General features: G+C 36.0%; 1 long non-coding RNA gene across 1 annotated transcript; it reads left to right on the top strand.

Moving 5' to 3' along the window:
• The first annotated feature begins 844 nt into the window (after positions 1-844).
• LOC129008517 (uncharacterized) lies at positions 845-13,040 on the top strand. Its single transcript, XR_008492565.2, has 3 exons — positions 845-1,676; positions 3,083-3,173; positions 12,418-13,040. It is a non-coding gene; the product is annotated as an uncharacterized LOC129008517 (long non-coding RNA).
• The last annotated feature ends 13,884 nt before the right edge of the window (positions 13,041-26,924 follow it).

Raw genomic sequence — 26,924 nt, 5'->3', positions numbered from 1 at the left:
TATGCAAAGCCATAGAGAATTAAAGTAGGTTAGTGGTTGTCTAGTTGGGAGGGGGATGACAGAGTAACTGCTAATGGGTAGAGGGTTTCTTTGTGAGGTGATAAAAATCTAAAATGGACTCTAAAATGGTGGTGGCTGCACAACTCTACAAATATACTAAAACTAATTGTACATTTTAAAGAGATGAATGGTATTTCTCCCTATGTTAACTATATGTCAATAAAGCTATTTTAAAAAGTAAGGTATTAGAAAATAATACATTAGGCCAGGCGCAGTGGCTCATGTCTGTAATCACAGGACTTTGGGAGGCCAAGGCAGGTGAGTCACAAGGTCAGGAGTTCAAGACCAGCCTGACCAACATGATGAAACCATGTCTCTACTAAAAATACAAAAATTATCCTGGTGTGGTGGCACGTGCCTGTAACCCCAGCTACTCAGGAGGCTGAGGCAGAAGAATCACTTGAACCGGGGAGGTGGAGGTTGCAGTGAGCCGAGATCGCACCACTGTATTCCAGCTTGGGTGACACAGCAAGGCTCCATCCCCCTAAAAATAAATAAATAAGAAAACAATAGATTATACAGGAATTGTGCCTATGTTGTTTTTACTTGAAGCAGTTGTTCACAGCATCAGTAAGCTCTTTTATTATTTTTAGAACAGAAACTTATTAGAAGAGGAGCAATTTACAGTTGTTCTGAGTGTTAACTAAGAAGTCTGGAAATTAGAAAATATTCTAATAAAAATATCAGGGTCATTATATACGGTTTTGGAATCTAGGCCAATCGTATCAGTGTGATGTAAATCAGTTCTTGAATGTCATGATAAAGGAAACTGAAGAAGGTCAATCTAGAATGATACTTGCTGGATGGATTGAAAAAGTGAAGCTTTAGCAGCAAGTAGAAAAACTGAAGCATCATGTGCAGTAACTCATCCATTGAGTGAAAAGGTTCTTCCCGTGTCCCTACTCTCAGAAATGCATTACGAAATTGGGAAGAAACAAGACATTACACAAGTACATGGCTTCACTACCAAGGGGAAGGGCAAAATACCATCTTTGATTTAATTCCAAGCTTCAGTCTCTAATTCTATGGCAAAGATAGCTCCTGAATTCTTTGTTCCTCTGCCAAGCTCAACAGGGATAAGTAGCCTTGCTCTGGGAATAGGAGTTTGATGATTGGGTTGCATGAACCCTGGAAGCCTGGAATATTTATCTGTTTCTATTTGCACATTCTTCTGTCCCTCCTTACTGTAGCACTCCCCAAACCTACATGGAAGAGCTAAAATCAATTCTGGTAAATCTCATCAACTTCTAGAACACTGTGGTAGATTTCCTTCAGTTTAATATCTAGCATTAACTGGAAGAAACATTTTCTTACTCAGTCACTACATTTGTCAAGAAATAATGCTATGGTTGAATGCTGCACGAAATGATAGACATTAACAGTAGCACAATACTAGACATTTCTTTTTTGCTATTCCACTTAATGCCTGATGTAACCTCATGAGGTAGATGTTGTACTCCTGACTTTAGAGATAAGAAAACTGAACTTTTGGGAGGTTGAATAACTTACTTACATTCACATAGTCAAGAAATGGAGATGGCAAGGGTTCAGGTTTAGGTTTGTCTGATTGCAAATACTATATCCCTTCTGTTGCTTCACTCTGTTTGGCTTTAAAGGTAAGCTTTATAAATAAGCTCATAACAACCTTAAACTTTGAGAAAGAGTCTTAGCAAATTATGGTTCAGATAGCAAGAAGGGCATGAATAAAGGTTTTGACATTGAAAAGAATGCTAACATTGACTAAACACTGATTAGGTGCCAGGTGATTTCACAACAATAACAATTGTGAATGTTAATTTTTGTTTAGGCTACAGATGGGGAAAATGAGGCACAAGATAGCAAATTAACTTGGTAGCGTTTGCTTCTTTGCTTAATGGTATTCTGCCTGTCCCTAGAATCTATGTTCATTCTAATATTCATGCTGCATGTGTAGAAAAAGAATGAAAAGACTTGAGTTGGAAAAGAAAGAATTGCAAATCTAAGTAAAGCCACAACTGTTGATAGGGTACATATTGCTAACAGTATCAAAGGCCAATGTGAAGACCTGTAATTTTAATTTGTAAATACCTTTTCAAGAAATAAAGGGGTTTGATCTGCCAGAGTAGTTAATGTATTTGAGAGTGTAAAATTTATGTTCGATTCACCACCTCCAGGAATTCTACAAATTTTGTGATTCCGTGCTCCTTATTCTACACATTTCTTTGTAGCAGATACTGACGTGTTCAAGAGCCGAATTAAAAGCCACATACCATTCAGAACTATGTACCATAGTACCATAGGAGATAAGATTCTCATTCAACCTGAAGGGTAGTGTGTTTTTGGGAGACCTTCTGGTGCAGACCATGTCTTAGCTGTAACTTCAAGATCCAGTCAAAATTAGTAAGGTCCAAGACAGGGGATGGAGAGAAGATGATAAGGAAGGGGAGGAGTGTAAGGAGATAAGATTATTGTTTAGTTACAACTTTACTCATCTATCAATAGGAGCTTTCTGGTCAAAAAAGGGTGGCACCACTTCCATTAAGATAGGCTTTAGAAGGTGGAGTAATTAAGCAAGTCTTATATTCAGGTAAAAAAGTAGACAATGGGAAGTCAAAGAGACTTATAATTATTGATTCAAGAGAAAAAAGTATGGCAATATTTTCCCACGTGGGTGATGTATAAGGTAATTTACAGAGAATACATGAGTTTCCATGCTCAAATAAATTAGGAAAATTTATAGCTAATTAAAATTAAACTGGTTTCTTGACTGTATGCCTTTTTAGAACTTTTATTGCCCTAATATGCATTTTAAATCTCCAAGGGGAAAACATAATATGCAGTGTTTATTAAATTTATTTGATCTCAGATCACTTTTTTTTTGTAGAGCAACCTAAGGAATTAATGTTCAAAGAGACAGAAATTTGGGAATCACTGGTTAAAAGAAAGGTCTTTGATATCTAACAATATTGGGCTAAATCCCAACCTATTAGGCATAACTGTAAAATCATGGGACAGTTACTCATACCTTTACCTGATTCCCCAGCTGTTAAATGAGAATGACCATAACACCCCAGAGAACTTCTGTGAGGATTAAATGGATATGCAAAAGCTCTCAACATAATACCTGGCTCAAGGTAAGCACTCAATACATGGTTGCTGCTAGTGTTATTGTTAACATATTTCAAAAAAGAAACAGAAGCTTATTGTTATATTCAGTGAAGTGGCATTAAGAAGAGGGGTATGAATCTTATAAATATTCATTTTGCACAGATGCTATACATTATTTTAATGCTAGCAAATTTAAGGTAGAGGAGTGAAGGAAATTGTGTTGAGATTCAGAAGGAAAAAAAAACAAAAAACCAAAACGGTCTCCCAGTAAGAGGCCAGCCAGTAGCTGCTTTCTTACCAGAAGTGCTGAGGTGGTTAAATAGTGTCCCTATTACTGCAGAACTTAGTGCAGTTGGTGAAAAGACATTTAGATAATTAAGATGTTATGTTTTAATCAAGAACAGGGTGAGTGCCAGAATCCACAACTTTAAGATGTCGTTTCCAAAGGCTGACCAATAACAGCTTATAGAAAGTGTGGCAGGAATTGCTGGTTTTCTCCTTACCAACACTCTTTCCTCTAACCCACTTCTCCTTCTTTTCCTCACTTGGATTGGATGGCATTGAAGACAGGGCTTTATGCCAGGGAATAACTCTTGGATGCATTAATTATACTTTATCTTCTTGAAAAAAAAAGATGGATAGAGTTTGATGCAGCAAAGATAAAAAATGATGGTTCTATATAGACTATGAACATTTCTTTATGATTTCTGGATTCATTGCTTCTATAGTATTAAACAAATGAAATCAGTATTCTACCTTTAATGTGTGTTGATTACTAATTTGAAAATTAAAATATTCTAACCTGAATAGTCTTCGATCCAGGAAATCTATTATCTGTTTAAAATTACTATTTACTGGTTCTCTAGTTTCATTGCATTAACTCTCTGACTTGTTCTCTATTTTTTTTCCTACCTCCATATTTTCAACTGTAAGTCACTGGATTAGTAGGCAATCTTTCAAGGACATACTATGTACATTTCCAATCCTATTAGTGTTCATATGATAATGCTGCAGTGTGTACAAGAGCTCTTTCAAACCAGAGGACACACATATTTTTGAGTGTTCGAATCTGTTCCAGGAGCTACCCCAAGAATGCTGCATTTATATATCAACCATTATCAATATAATTTCCTTTTAGATTACTGCTTATTTATTTTAATTTTTTATGCTTGTTACCGTAGTTTCCTTTTTATTATAATAAAGATCACTTCACCTTGGAAAGTTTCTTAGGACAGCCACTCTATGGGCTCAAATCCATTAGTGCTGTCTGTTTGTTAACTTGTAAATGGACCAAGTTCTTGGCCATAGTTTGAGCATTAAAACTGCATCATCTTTGATGAGGAAGATAAAAGTAGTCATTGCTGTGGCTTTATAAAGTTGTTAGACTAGAATATCAAACTGTTTCACAGCTATTCTACTACAATCACAGACTAAAAATATCTTCTTTCCTTGTTCTAAATGTTTTGATAGGCAGTGATGTTTTCACTAATCCACTCTTGTATGATGGCTTTACTTTTACTTGTGTCAGTCTTGGAAACAGAAAAGGAGAATCAGCACATTTCTGTATATATCATATGCCTGTCAACTTTTACACTATGCCTCCTTTACAGACATACAGTTTAAGAATTTTAGAATTCATCTACTTCTGTCCCTTAATTTTTTCCTACTCATCACCAAAATAAAATTCAAAACCTTTAGTTTGAAATTTCAGTTTATTCACAATGTAGCCCTTCTTCTGCCCTCCATCTCCTCATATTCCATGCTACAGACAAATGGAATACCCCCTGTTTTCAATACACACCACTTAGTAACAGCATGCCTTGACAACTCTGTTATTTTGGTCTGAAATGCCTTCTACTCCCTTCTTTTGTCTGACTAAAATCCTACTGAGCTTTCTTACTCGAGCTCATATAATAGACTTACCCAAATGAGCTCAGTTGTTCTATCTTCTATTTCTTTTCATGTGTGTGTGTGTGTTTACATACCTGACTCTTCAACTGGACTGTATTTTATTTGAAAATAAAGATCAAGTCTTGTCAATTCTTCATGATCTGTCTCTAGTTCTAGGATGGAAATAAAACTTCCAAATTTAAATCTCGGTTCCAACACTTACAACACTTATTCTATGTGCTTTTGGAAAGGATCACCGAAACTTCTCCTACTCTGTAAAACTGAGGTAATATCTAAATTGCCAAGGAACCCTTTCAAAAACCAGACTTTCCAGTTCTCTTAGATTAAAAAAGACTTATTATTCCCTTATGTGTAGAGATCAACTGTCATCAATTCTACGATCTTCTCTTGTTATAAACCCCAGCTTTGTAAATGCTGTCCTCCTGGTTCAGAGCGTTAAAGAACTACGTAATAACTGTGTTAAGGCTCTATAATAAATAAACTGATTATCAAGTGGATTGGCTAAGTGTGAACTGTCTATTAGAGATTAATACTTATTAGCAAAACTACTAGTAAAACAAAGACATTTTAGAGTAATTAATAATTTACTGAAGATATCACTTTGTATCATTATCTAGATTGTTTTTACCATCATACACTAAGATGTTCCAGTGGATTTAACTTATTTGGATTGATTGTTTTCAAGAGAGACAGTACTGTATACTAGATAAAATCATGGGTGCTGAAATTAGGCCTAGGTGCAAACTCTTGCTTAGCCACGTTGTGGCTTCATGACTTTAGATAAGTTACTAAAACTCGTGAAACTTCAGTTTTTTTCATTTGTAAAATAATAATCCTTATGATTTCTATTTTATAGTATGTTGTGAGGATTATAAAGAACATATAATTATAGAATTCAGAGTAAGTCGAGCACTCAACCCACTGTTAGATTTCCTGTAACAAATTTCCTTCTCAAGCTCTACATTCATCAACTGAAGTTTACGTTGCACCAAACCGAAGATACATATGTGTGTGTATATATATATTTTTTTATATAAAACTTTATCTTTTGTTTTGTTTTGTTTTTTCTTTCTCTTTGAAGGACTCTGTTACACAGAAGGCAAAAGCATAAGATTAGATTTAGCCCATCCCTTTCCAGACCATAACTCAAGAGTTGCCAAGATCTGCCAGTTCTCCTTTGGCCAGCTCTGCTCCTGCCCAGTAAATCCAGCCTCTTTGAACAGTACCATATCAGGGCCACCTGTCATAACTCACTTCAATCATTCTCACACCATCAGCCTGACACTCTGCATTCTACTCCCTCCCTTTCAAATCGGCTTACATCCTACCATCAATTATATTCTGTCTCACAAACACATTTCTTCCTTTTTTTTTTTTTTTTTTTTGGCCTTTTATGTTTTTACTCATTTTGTCCCTGGAGATTTCAATTTTGTCCTCCCATCCTCCATGCTGCTTATCAAAAATATTAATTCTCCTGTTTTAAGTTTTAATCTTTATTGAGTGTTTGCTTACTTTGTGTCAGCAGGTGTGCTATGTGCTTTGACAAATGCTAGCTAGCATATCTGCTTCTCACAACCACCGAAAACTCTCATTAGGTGAAAATATTATTATCCCTTTTTGACAGTGAAGAAATCAAGGCTGCAAGAGGTTAAGCACTTTGCTAACAGTCATAATAGCTGTAAAGCTAGGATGAGTCCAGGACACTCTAATTGAATAGTGCTGTCTCTCAAGCTCTAAGAGAAACTGCTGTATTGCTCAGGATTCTCTAGAGAAACAAAACCGATATGAGATACACACACACACACACACACACACACACACACACACACACAGAGAGAGAGAGAGAGAGGAGAGAGAGAAATAGTTATTTTTGGAACTATAACAATTGGCTCATGTGATTACAGAGGCTGAGAAGTCTCATGATCTGACATCTTTAAACTGGAGAACCAGGAAAGCTAGTAGGGTAATTTAGTCCTAGTTCAAAGGCCCAAGAACCAGGAAGAACAATGTTCCAGGATAGGAGAAGATGGATGTCCCCACTGAAACAGAAAGGAAATTTGCTCTTCCTCTGCCTTTCTGTTCTATTTAGACCCTCAAAGGATTGGATGCTGCCCAACCTCATTGGTGAAGATCTTCCTTACTTGTTTACCAATTCAAATTTTAATCTCTTCCACAAACACCCTCATAGACACACCCAGAAATAATGTTTTACCAGCTATCTGGAAATTCTTTAGTCCAGTAAAGTTGACATTTAAAATTAACTATTAATACTCCGTTGCCTTGAGTGACTTTCTCAAATTTTCCTTTTCCTGATCTTCTCTGGCAACTTTTCTTTTTTTCTCTATGTCTGTAACCAATTTATATATATTTTACAGGACTTGTCATATCTTGTTTTGTAGTGCAGCTTTTGCATGTATAGCTAATCTTTTTTACTGTTTTTAATTTGATGAGAACTTACACCATTTCCTTTTCAACTTTTATTTCTTGTGGTGTCTTGCACAATCTTATATAAAGCAGGTATTCAGTAAATGTAGAATTGAACTAAAATGAATTACATTGATTGCATTGATCCAGTGTTCACAGTTATTTAAAAGCAGAACCTGGAGTTGAACTCAGGTTTCTCCTGAAACACATTGTCCTTAAAACCTCATACTGTGCAGAGAAAACAGATGTGGATTTTGAATGTACCTCTGCCACTTAGCAGGACTGTGTCTTTGGGTGAGCCACTTCACCTTTCCTGATACATAAAATGGGAAAATAATACCTATATTGCAGGCGTGCTGTGGGAATTAAAATAGAAAGCATATGTAAAGCATTTAGCATATACTTGACCCCTCCTGGCAAACAATAAATGGTAGTTGCGTTCAGTCTCGCCTTTGTATTACATAACGATATAAGAAGTAGAAACCACAGCCTTGTTTCCAGTGATTTTTTTTTTTGAGACATTGAAATGAGAATGAGAAACTCCGAGTGAACAAACAGAATTGCTTGTAACTAGAGTGACTGTCAAGTCTTCTGTGAAGCATCAGCGACCTTAGAAAGCTCTCCAGGTATATTGGAAGAACAGTGAGGCAGTTATAAATTACAACTAAGACTGATAATCCCCACTTTAGTTTCATTCCAATTAAGCTTTAAGTAGTGGTTGACAGAAAATGGTTGGGAAAATTAAATAAATAAATAAATGATAATTTAAAAAAAAAAGCTTGATCCAGAACAGAACATTAGTGTGAACCCAAGAGCACTGGGATTTAGATATGTGAGGCTGCCTGTGAAGTGGCCATCTTATGAAGAGTGACCCAGAGCAACCCTAACCATGAAAGACAAAGTGGCAACTAAAACAGGAGATAATATTCAGAGAAGGACATTCACAGAAGAGCCATGCCACTCTGTGTCTTACCCTGGCACATGAGGTACTTTGGTCTTCTCTATGAAGTAGGTATTCTGGTCTTCTGCCCCCTAAATTTTATAAGAAAGGAAATAGAGCTTTATTTTATTAGTACAGATCATCTAATCTCTGCTAATGGGATATCCATAAAGATGGCTTCAGGTAGGGACTATAAGTCTACATTTTAAACAAATGAACAGTGCACTATGGAACAGAATAATATATCAGATGTAACTTAGAAATCTACTAAAGATATATTTATTCAACAGAAATTTGTTGTATTAAAGTATCAGAGGAACAGACTCTGACTTATCAGAGGAATAGAGGTCATAGCTATTGAATATATGCCATGTATCAAGAATAATGTAAATTTAGATATAGTATTAAAAAAGATATACTATGTTCTATAATATCTCTTGGTATGTAGGAAACAAAGATAAATGAACAATTACAAATCAGCTTGAGAAGTGAGAAGTGAGAAGTCCTATGCTACAGAAAATTACTAAAATACCATTTTTTTTACATTATCTTAGGTACTATAGTAAAATTTCTGTTTTAACCCATTTAATTTTTCTCAAAACTTTATTGGGTAGGCACTATTGTTTCCCCTAGTTTAAGATAAGAAATTCAAACAGAGAAGGGAATCAGATTTTGTATAAGCAACAAGATGTCAGAGGTGAAGTTTGAGCCTGGCTTCAAAGTCTGTACTTTTAAATTCTGTATATACCATACCCTTAAGATGCTTTTGGAAATAGCGTTGCAAGAGAAAATACAGTATATCAAACTAAATTAAATGCAGATAAACAGTGAATAATTTTTAGCTTATGTATGTTCCGTGTAATAGGTGGTATATGTTTATATTGAAAAATATGTGATGTTTTGCTGAAACTTAAATTTGATTGCATAGTCTGTAGTTTTATTGGCTGAATCTAGCAACCCTACTTGAATTAAAAAGGAGTCTTGCCATGGCATAGGAGGGACCAAAGATAGAGATAAAATGTTTAAGCCACTTTATTTGATTTAAGAGTCATATTTTTTTTCTGGTTTTATTCCTTGGTTGCATTTTAAATTTATGTGGTAAAGATCATGTTGCACCATGTATTGTTGTCTGCCTGATTTCATTATTATTATATCAAAAGCATATTCTTATGCCAAGAAAATTGTGTAAAGAAGAAAGATAATAGAACGAAGATAATAGAGCATGTCTCATTGGTTACTCTAAATTAAATGATGTAATGTACCTAAAGTCTGGCTCTAATGTCTGGCATCTAGCAAGTCCCCAGTAAAAGCTGATATTGGATATAGCAGAGTTGTTATGTTGGTCATGAATATTAATGTTTTTGCTACTGCTGCTACTTCTATAGTTATTACTGAAATAGTAAAGTGATAGTATTGATTTTCACAATAGAATCCTAATATAGCCAGGGCTGAGAAAATGATGATCATTTTCATGATGAAAAACTTATCAGAAGAACAGAGGTCACAGCTGTGACTCAGCTCTTCTTCATCCTAATTCAACTCTTAGTCTACTTATTATCATAGATTTAGCATATATGGATATAATGGTTAATTTTATGTGTCAACTTGACTGGGCTATCTCTGGGCTATATCTGGATGCCAGATATCTGGTTAAACATTATTTCTGGGTGTGTCTGTGAAAGTGTTTCTGGAAGAGGTTAGCATTTCAATTGATAGACTGAGTAAAGCCAATGGCCCTCCCTAATGTGGGTGGGTGTTATCCAATCCCTTGAATACCTGCATAGAACAAAATTGTGGAAGGTTGAATTAACTCTCTTGAGTGCTTGAGCTGTGACATCAATCTGAAGCTATCTATAGTGGTCTTGTTCTCAGGCCCTCAGACAGACTGAAATCTATACCACTAGCTCTCTAACTCTTAGGGCTTTTAATTACACTGTTGGCTTTCCTGCTTCTCCAGCCTGCAGACTGTAGAACTTCTCAGCCTCCATAATCTCATGAACCTGTATCTTACATTAAATCAATCAATCAATCTATCTATCTATCTATCTATCTATCTAGAAACAAGTAAAAAGTCAAATGAACAAAACCCAAACTATCTATACATAAATTACACTGGATTTAATATGCATTACTCCTATACTGACAGATTGTTTACTAGTAAAAAACTGGTCAAAGTATAATAAGCCTATTAAATTCAGCTGATCCTGAAATAATACATTGTCTCACAAAAATTCGAAGAGAATGGGCGATAGATATTAAAGTAATCCTGGGAAACATTTTATTAAAATTAGAATGTTTAAGTGAAAATTCAGTCATGCAGAGAATATATTTGAACATCTTTCTGTATTAAAAACTTCATTACAGATGGGACCTGTACACAGAAACATCAGTTTGGTTTATTATCCTTAAGGAGTTTATAATTGGAGGAATGGAGAAACATATAAAAGAAATAATCATGTCACCTGAATGACCTCAAACGCTGCAGCTTTCCAAGTACTCTTTCCTTAACTATCCCTATAGTAGTCCCAGTACTCTTAGGTAGTCTAGTTCATCCTTCACATACTTTCTAAGGATCCTGAGACATTTGTACATTTTCTGTTCTAGAAACTCAAAATCCCAATAATACTAAAATATATGCAGCTCCCTGGCAAAAAATGGCATGCCTCAGAGCCTTTGCTTATACTGTTTTGTCTGTCTAGAATGCTCTGCCTACTCCACTACTTGGCTAATTTTGTCAATAGTCTTATTAAAGCCATTTCCTTTTCTTAGCCCATTCAGTCATTGCTGTCATGATTGATTTTTAGTTATTATTTATCAGATAATATACGTAAAAAGTAGCATGAAACGGGGTGGGGGGAGGATATAGGCTTAAGTGTTTACTCATCAGTGTGCCTATCCAGATGATGTTAATTACTATGTAGTTTCCCTAAGCCTAAATTTTCTTATCAGTAATTTAAAAAGATATAATAATAATTCTATAGAATATTAATATATTATTAATATATTAATAATTCTATAGAATATTAATATAGTAATAATTCTATAGAATTAATATATTATTACTATATTAATATTCTATAGAATTAATATATTATTAATATATTAATATTCTATAGAATTAATATATTATTAATATATTAATATTCTATAGAATTAATATATTATTTATATATTCTATAGAATTAATATATTATTCATGTATTCTATAGAATTAATATATTATTAAGATATATTCTATAGAATTAATATATTATTACTATATTAATATTCCATAGCATTAATATGTTATTAATATATTAATTCTATGGGATATTAATATATTATTAATATATTAATTCTATAGAATTAATATATTAATATGTTATTAATATATTAATTCTATGGGATATTAATATATTATTAATATATTAATTCTATAGAATTAATATATTAATAATATATTAATATCCCATAGAATTTACATATTAATATATTTATTCTATAGCATTAATATATTAATATTCTATAGAATTAATGTATTATTAATATATTAATATTCTATAGAATTAATATATTATTAATACATTAATTCTATAGAATTAATGTATTAATAATATATTAATTCTATATAATTATTATGAAATCAAATTAGAAATCCTGAAATGCTCCCATGAGGTGTATAGTGCAGATTAATTCAATAAACAACAAGTATTATCATTTATTTTATTAATGAAGTCTAATGAGGAAGCTGATTTAAATTTATAAAATTTTGAATAGGCTGAATTTTAAGCAAAATAATTTTGTAACATTCATATAAGGCATAGAAATTCTTCTGAAATTGGCCAACAATCTAATGGTAGCTCTTCCTACAGAATAAACAAAACTCTCTTGTTCTAGTAATTTATTGCTCTGAAGCAAATCATCTCAAAACTTACTTGCTTTAGACAATACCAGTCATTTATCTGCTCACAAATAAGGTAGAGTTTGGCTGAGACAGCCCTTCTTGGATCCACCAGACATCTGGGGAGGCATTCAACTGGGACTTTCAGGATTCACTTTCAATGTGACTCACCCACATGGCCAGGAGTGCAGAGCAGGACCAGCTGTTTCTCTACACATGGGTTTCTTCAAGGACTTCTTGGGCTTCTTCATAGCATGCCAGCTGGATTTCGTGAGTAAGCATCTTAAGAGACAAAAAATGGAGGCTGCCAGTTTAATAAAGCCTGTGCCAGCAACTGGTACAGCATCACTTCCTCCATACTCTTTCAGTCAAGCAGTCATAGGGCCCAGATTCAAGGAGAAAAACATAAACCCTACCTTTTGATAGAAACAATTTTCACTTGAAAACTTTGTGGGTATGTTTTAAAAGTATTACATCTCCCAAACCTCCTGGCAGTCAATGCCAGAGCCAGGATTTAACTGCAGATTTATTTGATGACAAAGCCCATTTTACAAAGACTAAAACAGACCTGAGGAGAAATAGAGCAGGTTTAAGTAATTTCCCATGGGGAAATCAAAACTCTGAATCCAAAGTCTTTAAATTAGCTATGGTTCACAAGATGAAATGGACTGGTGCATGGCAGTGCATTTTTAAATTGTGATGCTTTCTATAAATAAACTGTTTGTAAATAAAAGTAAATTCTGATGTAGACTTATGGTTTTAGCCGTATGGGCTAGACTACTATTATGAGCTAGAGAGGTAGTTCCAGTGTCCTTTGTGGCTAGATTGGTCAGGTGACTGAATTGTAGCTAATAAATTATGATCAGAAATGATATATACAACTTATAGCCATGAACATAAAACACTTCCACATGTTCCTCTATGGGTTTTTCTCCTTTCAACTTAGGAAAGGAGATGATCTCAAGGGCAACCTCGGGAACTACGAACTGAGGATGCCAGAGCTGTCATAGTCTTGAGGGATAATCAAATGGTAAAAATAATAACTTATGAGTGGCTAAATGATATTCAGGTTAAATCAATTCAGAACCATCTTTTTTTTTGCAAACAATCACTCTTTTGCATATGTACATGTTACTTGGATTTAGACTTCATTGGGTTGTACTCTTTCTACAATTATAGCACATGGCTTCTCAGTTAAAATGGATTTTTCAGTGCTAGGTCATTGATATGGTTTGGCTGTGTCTCCACCCAAATCTCAACTTGAATTGTAATAATTCCCACATCTCAAGGGTGAAGCCAAGTGGAGATAATTGAATCATGGGTGCAGTTTTGCCCATACTGTACTCATAGTAGTGAATAAGTCTCACAAGATCTAATGTTTTTATAAATGTGAGTTTCTCTGCACAAGCACTCTTGCCTGCTGCCATGTAAGATGTTCCTTTGCTCTTCCTTTATCTTTCGCCATGATTGTAAGGCTTCCCCAGCCATATGGAACTGTGAGTCCATTAAACCTCTTTCCTTTTAAATTACCAGTCCCAGGTATGTCTCTATTAGCAGCATGAGAACAGCCTAATACAGTTCATGTATGGATGGAGGGTAATAGACAGTTATCTATGGTTGGTCTCTTAAAGATATTAGGCTAGTGTGTGAGGCAACTTATAAAAAGAATAATTTTCAATAAGGTTTGTAAAACTGGACAAAGAAAAGAAAACTGGGATCTGGTAATACCTGGTGGACTTGAGAGTTTGGTTTGACTCTGAGCTTCCTAGCAGCTAAAGCGAGAGAGAGAAAAAATAGCTCTTTTATTAGAAAAAAATCATTTAAAGAATGAGTAACTATTTTGGATCTACCAATTCTAAAAACTTCTCCCTTTTTGGTCCACGAAACTAATAATATCAAAATATTAGTAACGTAGAAATGATCCAGTTATATGATTTATTGAATATAAATGCTATAGAATGTGTTTTAAAATTATTAAGTATTCTGATCAACTTTGGATATTTCATACAAAGTACACATTTTGAAATGAGGTAAGGGGAAAGTGTTGCTATAATTTTATGTTAAAAAGAATGTTATTTTAAAGGCTTTTAGGATAACCCCCAACCCCATAGTGGGTATTCTTTGGTACAACCAACAATAAATAGTAATATTTATTGAGGTATGTATTAAGTACCTATTATAAGCCAAAAGAATGTCAATTTGTTAAGCATTGCCTTCCTTACTATGTAAGCATTATTCCCCTTATGCAGAGGAAACGGAGGTACAGAGAGTTTAAGGGGACCCGCTCAGTGTGTTGTCGTAAGCTTTGAAGGGTAAGCTGTGGAGTAAGCTAGATCTTCCTCTGGAACCCACAAGTACTTTTATTTTGTGTGTACTCAACACCCCTTTTCTACCACAGAGCATAGAGTATATGAGAGCATAGAAGTCATAAGAAGAATGAAAGAGAGGAAACAGGACAAGGAGTGACTTAAGATGGAGAGGAAGAACGAGTAGTATATTTGCAAAGGAAGCCAGAGCCTCCTTCTTATCCCACGCCCTTAGAGGGCTGTGTTTTCAATCAATTCATCAGTCCAGAACTCATCGCTCCTTCTTTTCTGTGATTATTTCCAGGGTCTTACCTTGGAGGTACTTCTCAGGGAGAGCAGCCAGGTGGAATCAGCTGCTGGCTGTGTGGCTGTGTCCTAACTAGCCATGAGAGCCCTTTGGACACTGTGTCCCCTTCAGTGACATGAGAGTCCAATGAGGCAGTATTGCAGCCTTCCCCACACCATCTTCCCTGTAAACTCACATGTTTACTGTCTGCAACAACTATTTAACTCTTGGCTTCTGCTGTCTTGTATTGCTATTGCACTGGGTAAATGCTTCTCCCTCTCCCCTCCCTTTCCCTTAGGGAGAGAATCATGGCATAATACCTATATTGCTATGTATTCTTACGTGTTCCTATGTATTCCTGAGGCTTCTAGTATATATACTCCATGTAGTAAATGCTCACTGAGTGGAACTGCGTAAAACGGTACACAAGCAAGACAGGATTTGAAGACCTTAAGGTGTCCCATTTTACTATTCTTTCAGCATCAAAACGTGAGGATTCACATAGTGTTTTAGAATGTACAAATGATTTCACTTTAATAATTTTATGCAATCCTCACAACAATCCTGCCAGGCAAGCCATAGTGATTATATCTATATTACACAAAGAGGAAACTAAATCTTAGTGTGGTTAATTGACTTGGCCAAGGTCCCATAGCTGGCTGATAAAACATTTCTTGCATGAATGAAGGAAAGAAAGAATGAGGCACAATTAGGACTTGAGATCAATTCTCTGTGACTTCATATTCAGTGCTCTTTCCAATATGCTGTTTTGTCACTTTGACATCTTGGTTAAACTAATTTCACCAAAGAATTTATAGCTTAAAATAATTTGAAATGACACAACTCAGTGGTGGTAGGAGGGACAAGGAAAAGAAGAAAGCACGTTTTTATTTCAGGAAAAGATACTATCTTTCAGGGAGCACAGATGGGGCAAGCTGGTATGAGGCATATGTTTGGCAACTGGAATGTACATGCTGTCACACCCTAAAAGTAACACAGCATTGTCACTGCCTCCACCACTTCTTAGGTCAGCCTTTGAAGAACAAATTTTTCAATTTCCTTATTTTCCCCTCATTAAAGGCCTTGAAAATATAAGGTGAAAACTGCCCATAAACCATTTCTGATCTTTCTCCCTCCCTCAGCTCTATGAATAGAATTGTCTTTTCCCTAAGCTTTAATCAGTGTCTCACTGAGTAAGTAGTGATAATCAAACCGATTTTTAATACTTTAACCCATTATACTTAATTGGGCTCTTAAGTTACAGGAATAAATAGAAACGGATGAACCTTTAAATCCCTCCGCACTAAACGCTGTTTACCTGACTCACTTCAATGAATCAATCTCCCCATGTAATTCTCCTCCTCCCTACAGCCCCCTTGAAAAAAATAAGACCGCAATTAAATGTACGGTGGTGGATCATTTCTTGCTGGCAATAATTATACGGGAGAATTTGAATCTCATCAGAAGGTCTAATTTGAAGTAATAAACCTTCTTGCTAATCTTATACCTAAAGTCAACGATCCTGCTCTAATGCTGATGATAACGCAGCAGCCTAAAATAACAGACCGAATGAACGAAAGATAACCATCACTCGAACTTATTTCTGAGCATGGGTATAAAACACACTTATGAGGGAGACTGTTTCTAACTCTAAACGTTAGAAATATAATTTGTTTAATGTGTTGAGTGTTAGAAAATATCACTGAAGACCCCAGACTAACCTTGGAGCGGTAGAATCTGGGCTGTGGTAAGTGACGGAAGCGCAGCTGGCGGAGACCGATGGTATTCCAGGCAGAAGAGATGGCAGAGGCCGAGTCAGCAAGGTGGGAGGCCACACGGGAACGGTAATGAGTCTTACAGGACTCAGGTATCTGAAGGGAAAATGAATTGAGGTGAAGGCAAGCCTTCTCATTTTCTCCACTTTCAGAAGGAAGGTTGCCTGAGGTGTTTCGAAGATTTGGCTGCAGGGCTGAAATGCCTTGGGGGATATTTTTTTTTTCTTTCTTAATAACAAGAACAATTAAATGTGGCCCAACTGGAGAATGACATGAATAGATCTGTGCTTTATACAGAGCTGCTTTGGCTATAGAGTATAGCATTCTGATAAAAATTGGAGTTGGGAGGAAACTGTTGCAATTATCTGAGAAAGGTGAGAGGCTATGCGGAAGAGTCCCTACTATGCTGTAAAGTTAAAATTCTCTAAATTGAGTGAATAGTCTGTGGGAATGGAATAATTTTTGGAACCAGAAAATGATTATAATTTCAAAGAGGAAGATAATCGCCTTTCTTATATACATAAGAGGAGAACCAGGTTGGAAAAGGGGGCAGTAAGACGATTTGTCTTTACCACAGTGATGTAGAAGAATGTTCCCACTGTCATGCAGAGATGTCAGTGGATGCTGGGCAGCTGGTGTTAGTCATTATGAAGAAAACAGGGCTAGTTGTCAGTGGCTACTGGGAGACTAGAACAAAGCTGTGAAACCAAGTCTATGTAGAATTATGAGGGGAAAAAGGGAGAAAAAGTATGCTGCTTTGAGAAGTGTCTAAATTTAAGGGGCTGACAGAAGAAGAGGCAGGGAACAACAAGCTTTCGTTTTCTCAAGAATTAGGAAAGGGTCCACAGGGTGACATGTCATGAAAATCAAGGAAAGAGAAAGAACTTCCTGCTAAGAGTTCTGGTAAGAGAAAAGATGAGTAGATTTGGCAATTAGAAGACCACTTATCATAAAATTTAAAAAAGTAAAACATTACAAAGGGAATTTTAGAAGCAAAGGCCTGCATGTTAAGATTTGAAGCATGTCCTTTAGAAAGTTGGTAGTGAACTTAAATCATTTTTACCAGATGTTCAACAGTGAAATGGGAAGTGATAGACCAGTGCTGGTGAGGCGTGCGGGAGGTGCAGGATTGCAGGGCGGATTTGATTGCTATTTTGATTGCTTCCTTTGTTTGGCTATTTAATAGGATATTTAAATTTGTATATAAGACAAACAGAATGGTTTAAAAAAAAGGGACTGGAAGCAACATGTATTACACATGAAAGATGTTTTATCGGTTAGGCATTTGTATTGACTCTCACATAAACAACCCAATTTAATCCTGACAGTATCAAGAGGAGTGTAGCACACACATGTTACAGTTGAAAATGATGCGCTGTGATGTCAAGCACTTTCCCAAGGAGATGCAGCTAATAGTTGCCAGAGCCATAATGATATTAGGTCAGTAATCAATTTTTCCTCTTATTTATTCAATCCACAAATTTTCAACGAGTACCAATTATGAGCCACATGCTGTCCTGGGCCCTAGAAGTACAGTGGTTAACGAGGTAGAAATCATCTTTGCCCTCCTAATAAGTTAGTCTTAAGGGACCGCCAGAGGGTAAATGCAGTAGCTACCTCTTGATTATTCTAAGGTAAATAATTCACACAAGACAGGTTGAACCTGAAAGTATGTGACTGAAATACGGCGTGGGAAGAGGATGTTTTCAAAGATTTATCTTTCTAAAAGAACCATTGTTACAGCAGTGACTCTGTGGCCTCAGAACCTGAAACACGGCCCGTCTTTCTCCACTTTCAGATTCAGTTTCAGTTCTCTGAACCCTTCTTTCCTTCTCCTCCCTCCGCCTGCACTTGCATAACTCTCTGCTTTGTTCCTTTGCAGGTGTTGTTCCCTTTGTCTGGGATGCCCTCTCCATATGTATTAATCTGGAAAACTCCACTTATTCCATCAGTCTCAGCTCTCACCTCTTCCGAGACCTTCCCTGACATCACTAGGCAAATATAAATAGCCCTCTGACCATCCCCTTTGTGCAGAACTCAGGTTTAAAAAATGACCCCATGAGAGAGTGTTAATATTTCTTCCCTCAACTAGAATCTTGAAGTCCAGAACCGTGCATTTCCATCCTTGTATCAGAATGTCTAGCACACAAGAAGCACTGGGAAATATGTGTGGAATAAATAACTGAGCATGTTGATAAAGAAGCATATATTTTTAATATCCATAGAAGTGCAAATCTTTCCTGGGTAGCATTGTGGGAATGTTTTTCCACGTGTCATGACCACATTTGTTTTGCATTTTAGTCCATTACCATAATAATAAGTCTCCATTTGCAGCTTATGAATTTGAAAATAAATTGCCTTCCCCAGGAAATAGGAGGAGAAAATACTATTAAATGGCCATAATTGTTATTGCTTTAATAGTCACCTGTATATTATGAAATCTGAATAGAAAAATTCAACTAAAAGAACTGAAATGCTTAGTTCATTATTGAGTATGCTTTCTTGGTGGGATAATATTTTTACAGAAAATATTTTTCTATTCCGTTAAACTGTATTTAACAAGAACATGAATATACTGAGGTAGGCTTAAAAATATAGCAGAGCAAGTCAAATGTCAAAAATTATCCCAGCTCTGGAACTAAAACTACACAAAGAAGGGAGTAATGACATTGGGAACAAGAGCTGAATGTGGCTTTGATTGCTCTCTGATACACATCAGTGCATAAAAACAGTCCAGTATGTTTAGAATGTCTTCCTTTCCTCCAAAAACTTGGCTAATTCCCCTTCCACCTGTTCCTCAAGGTACACCTATTCTGTGAAGCTTTCCTCATATTCTCTCAGACAGTACTTCTATTATTTTGCATCTATCTCATTTTGCTACAATAACTTATAGGTCTATACTTTATATTAACTGATGAGCTTCTTGAAGTCAGGGACATAGTCTTATTCATCCTTATGTTCCCCAGTGCCTGGTATATTGCCTGCTCTATGGAATATGCTCAGTAAATATTGAAGTGACAAAGCCCAACCATGGTTCTAACGATTGGAAGTAACTCAACGCTCATAAAGTTTCTGACCTTATTCTGAATTATGTATTTGGCTGGTTATAAGAAAACACTATATAATACATTTTAAATTCCTTGGAAACGTAGATCATATCGTATTCAGCATTAAATTGCTATTACTAATTTTTTAAGAAAAGAAAGGTCCTCCCTGTACCATATACAACTATAACATCTATAAAATATTATTAATACTATAAAAGAACTTTCTCATTCTCCCCTGATTTTCTGAAACTGCTACCTCTCTATTTCAGTTGGTAAGTAAATTGTATTCTCACATAATGCATATATATGAGGAAAGATATACATATTCATTTTTCTTCTTTTTTTAGTATTTAAGAATTGTGTTTTTGGAAGCACCTACTATGTGCTGAGTATTTTGCATAAATTACTAGTTTTCACAACACTGCAAGGCAAGTATCATTTTGGAGGTTGAGAAATCATGGCTAAGAGATGCTAAATAATTTCAGAATCTGAAGTGTCAAAACAACTCTGAAAGAATTCAGTGTTGAATTCAGCTGTGAGAATAGTTGGTAATAAAAATACTAAAATTGGTATGGTAGCGATATCAACAAATTACAATAGAATGCTGCCCATCTCAGGGTTCTAGAGCTAACCTTATATCATGAGGAGGTATGGGGTATTGAGAGAGGGTTAGGCAAGGCAACCAGAGTTGGCATAGGCCACTCAAAGGTCTTGAAGCAGGAGCTATGTACCAACCTACAATATTTAGACCATACATATGTGTCCTACTAAATATCAGTTATGGTTAAGAGAAAAAAATAAGATGTAAATAACTTTTAGGTAATACAGAGGAAAAGAGATTTCTTTTCTCATCTAGGTTCATAGCTGAGGCACCAAGAAAAAAGGCAGATTAGCAAGAGGAAAGCATACACATTTGTTAAATATTAGTAATATGGTTTGGCTGTGTTTTTACGCAAATCTCATCTTGAATTATAGCTCCCATAATTCCCACATATTGTGGGAGGGAACCAGTGGGAGATAATTGAATCATAGGGTTGGTTTCCACCATACTGTTCTCGTGGTAGTGAATAAGTCTCGTGAGATCTGATGGTTTTATAAGGGGCTTCCCCTTTTGCTTGGCTCTCATTCTGTCTTGCTTGCTGCCATGTAAGATGTGCTTTTTGCCTTCTGCCATGATTGTGAGGCCTCCCCAGCCACGTGAAACTGTGAGTCCATTAAGCCTCTTTTTTCTTTATAAATTACCCAGTCTTGAGTATGTCTTTATCAGCAGCATGAAAACAGACTAATGCCATTAATTTTACATAAGACAGGCGCCTTCAAAAATGAAGACCTAAAGAAGTAAAAAAACTGTAGGTTTTTATATTAAGTTTGAGGAAGAGTAAATGATCATATCAATGTTAATTGGAGGACAAAAGGGTGTGATCTAATGTAATAAGCTCGGAGGAACTTGGCAAGGCCTGTTCAGATTTCTCTTGGGATCTCTAAGTCTTTGACAATAAGAATGTTATTTTCCTCCAGATACAGGAAGGAAACCTATGGCATGAAGATTTTCTTCAGAGAAAATTCAGAAAATTCTTTTAGGACCTGCCTCCGGGGAGAAAATGAGAGCAATTTTCTTGCTTCTGCTGTTTCCTCAAATGCCATGGTGCCAAATTTTGGAATAGTGTGTCCTTAACTCCATCAGTAATTAGGCTACCCCCAACTTCTGAGTGGTAGTCATTTAAAAGCAGTCAACATCTAGATTTGCACATATCTTTCAAAAATTTTTATTCTCTATGCTATCTTGGGGAAAAACCAAACAAAACAACAATAATATATTGTACTCAAAAAAGAGGTCTTCAAATCAAAGGCCTAGAGATAGTAAGAATCTGATAATTCAAAAATCCTGAGGACAACTATGGCAACATTTGACCTGACTTGATGTAAGAGATTGGTACTGTTTTTTTGTTTTGTTTTGTTTTGTTTTTAAAGGAAGAGAAGATAATAAAAAATGAAAAATTACTTCACATATTCAAACTTGTACACCTACACTGTTGTGCAAAATTTATCCCTAGAGAACTCAGAAATTTTGAGCTATTTACTGTAAGAGAAAAAATAGCTTAATCATGAGACAGTTGTTTGTCTTACATGTTTTTAATGGAATCAGGCAATTCTTTTTACTGGCACCTTTTCCATATTCTACTCCAAGATCTCTGGTTGGGAGTTAGAATCCTTATGATCTAGGTCATAGCTTTTTCATTAATAAATGGTATAATCGTCAGATGAACACTACCAATTTTAGTCTCAGTATCTTTCTTATCAATAATTCAAAGGAATGATTCAGACAATCTTGCATGTTTTTTTTTCTGGTATGACGTTTTTATTCTTTTGGATTTTTACATTTTCCTCCTTTTATTCCAGGAAATTACATCTTCACTATCTGTGTTAGATATTCTTCCTAGTGCTATGAACTGAGAAACACTACAATGATGTAGACAGAGTCCTAGGCTGAGAGTCACATGACCTAGGGTTGAGTTCAAATTTTACAGAACAACAAATGTACAGATTGGAAAACTCTATTTCTAAATCAGCAATGTAGAAGAGCGTATGCAATAGTCTGCCTATATGTAGGAAATTTTAAGAGTATTCTTTATCATTGGCTAATAAGGGAAGGTATATTCTAATAGCATAACTTCATTGTTTATTAATTGCATGTGCATTTGGAGCATGCTATCTAATGGGGGAGGGAAAATAAAGCTAAGGTTGCAGTCCAGTATGATAATTCCCAGAAACATTTTATGCACATAGTCTTCTGGGATTATATGGGGATGTCTAAGGCCTTTATAAACCAGGTATCAGAAGACAATGAGTTTGAAAAGTTCCAACTGGAATGTTGTACAGAGCTTGGAAGATGGCTAAACGTTCACTGGATAGGTAAGGGAGGAAATGGCATTCTGGGAGAATACCTGCAAAAAATTGGAAGTATGAGACAATTCTGAGTTCAGGAGACATAAAACATTTTGAATATTTTGGATGGCAGAATCGTGGGATGGTATAGGAGTGTGACAGGAGATAAAGTTATACTCCAAAGAAAATTCTAAGCCCTTTATATAGCCAAAAGCATTGGATCCTATCTTGATGATTATAAGATATGGAAAGATTTTAAGCAGAAAAGTAACCTGATCTGGTGTTTCAAAACAAAAACTACAAAAAGGAACCTGGTTATGTCTATGCCTGAAAAGTCTCCCCCTCCCCATTATTAGATAAAAGGAATGTTTTATAGTTCCATATTCAAAATTAAAAAAAAATTTTTTTGAATGTTTTGAATACACATGAAAACATGTTAATATATTCATATTTAGGAATAAGAAGAGTTATAGAAATCTCCCATACAGAAGAATTCTGCCTAATTTTTGTAGATACTCTGCCCTCATGGAGGTGGTGTAGAACTCCCCATTTCTTAAATGTAGGCTACACATAGTAACTTCTTTCCAAAGAGTACAGTATGGAAAGGAGGGGAAGGAGAGAGTCACTTTACAGTGAAGAAATCTGACAAATGCTACCTCAGCCGGGTAGTCAAGGTGATCATTAGCAATGATAAGTCATTTGATAAACATATACCTTTGATATGATGTGGTGAGAGAATGGTACTTTATCTCTGTGTTCTTCCTCTCCCAAAGCCATAACCCTGTATCTAACTATGAAAAACAGCAAAAAATCCAAATTAGAGAACATTTGATGAAGTATCTGACAGTCCTCCTTAAAACTGCTAAGGTCATCCAAAACAGGTAAAGTCTGAGAAATTGGCACAGCCAATGGGAGCCTAAGGAGACATGACAACTAATTATAATGTGACATTCTGGATGGGATCCTGGAACAGAAAAAAGACCATTAGGTAAAATGGAGATAATATGAATAAAACATAGAGTTTAGTTAATATTAAAATATAGATATTGGTTCATTAGTTCTAACAAATGTACTATACCAATGTAAGATTTTAATAGTAGAGGAAACTGAGTCTGAGGTATATGTGAACTCTGTACTATCTTTGCAACTTCTGTAAGTCTAAGGCTATTCTAAACTTTTGTTTTAAAAAAGAGAGTTGCACGTGGACTTGCTTCACCAAAACTCTAAGTACCATTTAGTGATCCATTAATGGATGAGGGAATAGAAATTATTATCAAGAAAAACAAAATTAGCATTATGAAGTATGGCTGTAGAATATGGTGTTAGAATGTTTCTTGTTTCCTGAAATAAATTTTTAAAATTTTGGATGCTCGGGGATTTTCTAAGAGCATATACTTTGTACGAAATGGGCACTAGACCAGGAGTCCCAGATCTTACATTGTGTGGCCTTGAGAAAGCTTAGTTTATGTTTTATCTGTAATATAGGCATGAGAAATTCTCTGTCCATCTGAAAGTGATCTCATGTCAAAAAGCAGACCTCAGAAGCACTATGCCTATTTACAAAGAGCATCTGAGGCAAATAATTTGAAAACCTATGTAAGAAGTTTACAAATTGTAAAATGCCAAAGAGATATAAGAGGAGACCATCTAGATTTCAATATCTAACTGTCTCACAGACACCTTTACCAGTAGTTTGAATATCCAAACTGTAATCATCTTCCCAAATCGAATTCTGTATAGAATGTCAAAATATGTCTCTCATTTTCCTCGTGCCAACTGCATACTTCAGAATTTGTTAAACTGTCGTAGAAAATAATATTACATTTAATTTAATTTCAAGGAGATCTTCTAGTCTGCGTGAAATTAGGCCCCTCTCCCTCTAAGGTATTCCTACGTAAGAGGTGCACCTTGGGCCTCATGTGTGCTCAACACCAGTTGCTCAGGTTTGCTGTCCTTGCTGTCTGCTCCCTGATGACCCTCCCTTATGAAAATGAAACTCCAGTGTACAAAGAAGTTTTTCTTCTTCACTTGTTCCAGTGAAAGGATGCAAACCACCCCAAAGAACCAAAGGTCAGGTTATAATATTAATAATTATTTTATTGAAAGTCTGACCATAACAGAAAAGAAGTGCGACGCAGGGAATAAGTTACAGCTCAGACCCAAGCCAGGACACAGCTTGGCGTGCCTTCCCCACTCGGACTTTGTGCCTCACCCCTGACCTGCTTCCAGTGGCTGGGCCTAGTTTACCAGCTTTTTTTGAAAATGCATTAGAAATCCCAATAGCTCAGAGTGAAAGTCAAACTAACTCCTGGCTTCAGAAGGAAAAGGTGACTTTTCTTCATTTTAATCTGGAGTCTTCTTTATCAGCTTGCTAGGGCCATCATAATATAATACCACAGACTAGGTGGCCAAAACAACAGAAATGTATTTTCTCTCAGTTCTGGGGCTAGAAGTCTGAGATCAATGGACTGGTTTCTTTTGAGGTCTCTCTTCTTGGTTTCCAGATGGCTTCCTCACTGTGTCCCCACCTGGTCATCCCCCATTCTGTTTTCTGTGTCCTAATGGCCTCATCTTAAGGGACACCAGTTATATTGGATTAGGGCCCATCCTAATGATGTAATTTTACCTTAACTACCTCTTACAGGCTCTGTCTTCATATACAGTCACATATATGTGGGGACACAATTCAGCCTGTAACACCTTTCTTCTGAGTGTTCATTTTCTGCGGCAGGACAGTTTTTGCTAGGATGTCTGATAGTATTAATAGGAATAGCCATTCCCTTCAGAGTTGACCTTATCCTCATGTATAGGAGTATGCTATAGCCCTGTAGTTTCAATTAAAAAAAAATAGCCACATGATAGAAATAAGTATGATATCCAAAACTTCCAGTCTTAACTGATAACACATTTTGCTACGAATTGCTTATTTTGGCTACACTACAACACATGTAGGCCCGTTTCTTTTTACAGTCTCAATTTCAAAGTTTTGTAGCATCTCCAGTTTGCCTCTTCACCGTTGCACTTATCATGTAATATTGTAAGTATCTCTTTACTTGTGTGTTTTATTAAGCAAACTGTGAACTCCTTTAGTGAGACTGTATTAGGCCATTCTTGCATTTCTGTAAAGAACTACCAGAGACTTGGTAATTTATAAAGAAACGAGGTTTAATTGGCTCACAGTTCTGCAGACTTTATAGGCAACATGGTGCCAGCATCTGCTCAGCTTCAAGGGAAGCCTTGGGAAGCTTATAATCATGCAAAAGGCAAAAGGGGAGCAGGCACATCACATGGTGAAAGCAAGAGCAAGAGAGAGAGAGAGGAGAGGTGGCGAGGGAAGGTGCCACACACTTAAACAACCAGATCTCAGAACTTCCTCACTATCACCAGGACAGCACCAAGGGCATGGTGCTAAACTATTCATGAGAAATCTACCCTCATGATCCAGTCACCTCCCACCAGGCCCCACCTCCAATACTGGAGACTACATTTCAACATGAGATTTGGGCAGGGACAAATATCCAAACTATATCAGGGACTGTGTTTTATGGATTGTGGAGCACTTCATGCAGAGTGCAACACACAGTCGGTGCATAGTAGGTGCTTAGGGGTATCACAACACTGCATTCACTTAATGCTTCATTCAATAAGCACATATTGAACACCAACTCCTTGCTAGGCAGCATAATAATGGAGGAGAAAAAGCAACTCATCGTTTACCTGCCCTTATCTCTCATAATACTCAGTCCAACCACCCCAAGATAAGTTAATAGGTACTGTCTCCTTTTGTATCTGTGTTTCCTCATGGCATTAGAATTGTCATAGGTATCAAAATTCAGTTTGAGTGGCATAAAAGACAGAGCTATCAAATTAGAACAAGGAGATTAACTATCTGTTCTAGCTGGACCATGAATCTCTAAATTCTAGTCTCACCTCTGCAGATTTAGGAGCTGGCCATCTTTTTTTGTGGCTTCCAGCTTGGACATTCTGTATTATATAGAAAAAGTTGACATTATTGTGAGATGAAGTTCTTGAGCAATTTCATATGTATCACCTGACTGAGGGTCTGAATGCTAAACACTAAACTATAGCGGGATTCTTACAATAGACTAGTACCCCAGCAGGAGCCCACAGGTTTTGTTATTCTTTTAATTGAAGTTATTTTCACGCAGTCATTTGTTTCACGCCTGAGTGATTTAGAATAACTCTTTTTGGTATTCCCAAAATAGGAGCAAAAAGAGAAACAAACAAAAAATCCTCCTCTGCTTGTCCTATTGAACAATCTGCTCCTATTATATACCGGAAAAAATCAGACTGTATTATTA

This window comes from Pongo pygmaeus, chromosome 9 (genome assembly GCF_028885625.2).
Source record: "Pongo pygmaeus isolate AG05252 chromosome 9, NHGRI_mPonPyg2-v2.0_pri, whole genome shotgun sequence".
In the NCBI taxonomy this organism is placed as follows: domain Eukaryota; kingdom Metazoa; phylum Chordata; class Mammalia; order Primates; family Hominidae; genus Pongo; species Pongo pygmaeus.
Note: the sequence above shows the minus strand (reverse complement) of the source record. Positions and strands in the feature narration are given on the sequence as shown.